Genomic DNA, 3,210 nt, shown 5'->3' with positions numbered 1-3,210 from the left:
GGTATTCTTGAATAGATATTACAATTATCTCAATTCGTCGTTTTTTTGCTGGATATGCTGACAGTGTAAACCACAGATATTTAGTGATTTTATGTCGGCTATATTGGATGATAATTGAGACTATTGTCAGATTTGTGTCTGCTTTACATCTTTTTTTCGGGTAAATCAGAGGTCGATAATGTAATTTTAAGTCTTGTTTACATCGAAAAGGCTCGCGGTAATATATTTGCATGATATAATTTTAAGTCTTGTTTACATCGAAAAGGCTCACGGTAATATATTTGCGTCTTTTTTTTTGTCAGTTATCATTGAGGTTACACAATCGTTTGAAGGCGCGCCTAAGAAATTGGACGTTAAATTTATGCATCAGATTACTATCGGATTTTGCGGCAGATTATATCGAAGAACGACAGAAAAAGATTGTCGTTTGTGTGTCGAGATATTCCACGCAAATTAGATGTAAATCAGATGCTAACCTGCTACACAGAAAAAAATAATAATATAAAAGAATGATTACATTTGGATAAACAATGTATAATACAATTAACATATTATCCAGTTACATCAACAGAAATTATAGCTCAAACAGAAATCAATAATGAAAGGTCAAAAATGTTACAAGCAATCCTAATTATCAACAATAAATTTAACCAAATAATTCATCACATAAGCTCAAAGGAATGCTGAAAAATAAGAGAACACAAAAAATTCTCCTCATCTCCCTCCTCTATTGTCGTCATCACAGTCACTTGCCTTGATGATCCGCTATACTCTCCGTCATGCGCGCTATGGAATACTTGACTCTATATTGACCTTGTAACATTTGTTCCCACAATTGATGGAGCTCTTCGTTCATGACGACGACTTGTCTGGAAAGAGTATCTTGATTCGGCTGTGATGAGCTCGGGGAACTCACTAGAGTACGAGAGGTCTCAACCTCGAAGGTTATTCCCTTTGCATCGAGGTCATAGACCCACCCCATCTTTTTTTCCCACGGCCAATGTCCATAGCTCCAACTCGGACTATGCAGTGGTAGAATAACTACCACTACTACTGGCAGAAGTCTGGGCTGAGAGGCTAAGTGCCTCAACTTAAGCTGCTTGAACTCCTCCTACATAATTAACACCAATATTTAATTGTCACTTTGAATCATAAGAGTCAATATAAAATTAAGAAAAAAATACTCACATTCACTAGCTAAGAGTGCTCGGAGACCCACTGTTGCGTCCCCAGATACCGATGGGTTCAAACAAAGTTCTACAACAGAGGGCTCACAGTTCGATTCATTGGCTTGTGTAGCATATGAGATTGGTTAACACTGCATAATTACATCAAAAATTCAATTTTCAAATATTTATAAGAATAGTATTAACCTCCTATAATGCTCTGTATGGGGGATTGATCCTCTAATATGGACGCAGCTCCCCTAGTCCCCTCTGTGGCCTGGTTCGCCTGGTTTGTTTGCCTCTTCCTCTCATAAGTGGAAGAGGTTAAGGCTATGATCAACTGGCCCTAGAGCTCCTCTCCAATCAGGGAAGGCAACTTGCCCTTTCGACGGGCTGTGATGAACTTGTCCCATGTTGATGCCTGCTCTGAATCTCGAAGATTCATCGGATCTGATGATAGTGCTCTGACAGCCAGGTTATAAATTTACAATTATGATTCAAATTACATAATCCTACCTCAAACTCTCTAAACCATATGTACTGAGTAGCAACAAGGTTCTACTTCCAAGAGAGATAGAGTTAATCATATTAGCTTTGAATTATCTCTGTGACGTGTTTCACGAGCATCTTTTGAGGAATGAGTATGCTTAAGAAAAGTTATTTACATAAAAATATATAAAATGAAGAACGAGCATAATCTAATGTTAAAAATAACTTATAAGTCACCCTCCAATACCCTCATAAGAGCAGGACTAGAGGGACCATGTTCAGAAGTTGTGGCTGGAGATGGAGCAATAAGTGACACAGAAGAAGGTGTGGCAGCAGCAGGTGGGGGGGAAGGTGTGGTAGTAGCAGTTGGGGAAGCAGGTGGCACAAAAGGTGTGGCAGCAGCAGGTAGGGGAGCAGGTGGAGCAGGTGGAGCAGATGGTGTGGCAGCAGTAGGTGGGGGAGCAGGTAAAGCAGAAGGTGTGGTAACAACAAGTGGGGGAACAAGTGTGGAAGCAATAGTTGAAGAAAATCACCCCCACTTCCTGCTATGATAGGTGGCCACTAAGGTCCCCAGAACGCATGCTCTCTCAGGTGGTTAACTATCTATACCACCTGAAGCCATCTGTAATAAGATAGAAACTTTGATAAAATTAGTACTAGAAATAAAAATAATTATGAGCAAAAATAAAATTAAACACAAGAAGGTGCAAAACATCAAACATGTTTTAAATGTGCCAAAAAAAAATTGAGAAGACATAAGTAGCAAATGTAAACACTAAAAGGTGTCAAATTAAAGTAACACACATCTCAGAGCTATGTAAAAAAATAACAATACTAAAAACAAAAGTAACAATAACCACTAATCCAAAATTACATACCATTATTATTATGGTTCATTAGACTAACTCGTCGTTGAAGTTGAACTTCAAATTTCTTCTACAGTCTCATCATGATTCTCATCCATATATTTAGAAACCATTTCAAAAATCCCCGTGATATCCTCTAACACAAATATTTCATCATTTTTGTCGACTTGAATGTGAAAATCTAACACACCTTTCTCTTGGTTAATGGCTTCTATAGTACTTTGCAGCTTAATAGTTTTCCTTGGTTTATTCTTCATAACTACAACTCAATCAATTCTATCCCTTGCTCTATCAGGGTATCAAAGGTAATAAACCTAGGTAGCTTTAGTGTGTCAAAACAAAAGAAACAAATTTTGCATATAACCTTATCATTTTGACTTCGATTATATCATAAGGGGTAGGTGTTTGTGTTCCTCCATTCAGAACAAGATCGAGCCACTAACAATTGAATAAGTATATGATGTGTGCAGCATCACCCAGATAGGGTTGTAAATGAGCCGAGCTTGAGCGAGCTCAGGCTGGGCTCGTGTTCGGCTCGTTCGAAATTGTTCGTGTTCGAAATCGGCTCTTGTTCGAAAACGGCTTGTGAATAGTGCGTTCATGTTCGGCTCAATTTAAATATGGGTCGTTCGGATTATTGAATTTGATAGATTCAGGCTTGGCTGAATTTTGAGTTTTGTCTGTCATGT

General features: G+C 38.3%; 1 protein-coding gene across 1 annotated transcript in view; it reads right to left on the bottom strand.

The window, feature by feature from the left end:
- LOC110032648 (cytokinin dehydrogenase 3-like) overlaps positions 1-3,210 on the bottom strand; it is a 54,655-nt gene that overhangs the window by 12,837 nt on the left and 38,608 nt on the right. The window lies entirely within an intron of this gene.

This window comes from Phalaenopsis equestris, unplaced genomic scaffold, assembly GCF_001263595.1.
Source record: "Phalaenopsis equestris unplaced genomic scaffold, ASM126359v1 Scaffold000002, whole genome shotgun sequence".
Classification (NCBI taxonomy): Eukaryota; Viridiplantae; Streptophyta; class Magnoliopsida; order Asparagales; family Orchidaceae; genus Phalaenopsis; species Phalaenopsis equestris.
The sequence above is the reverse complement of the archived record's forward strand: the minus strand, read 5'-3'. Positions and strand labels throughout refer to the sequence as shown.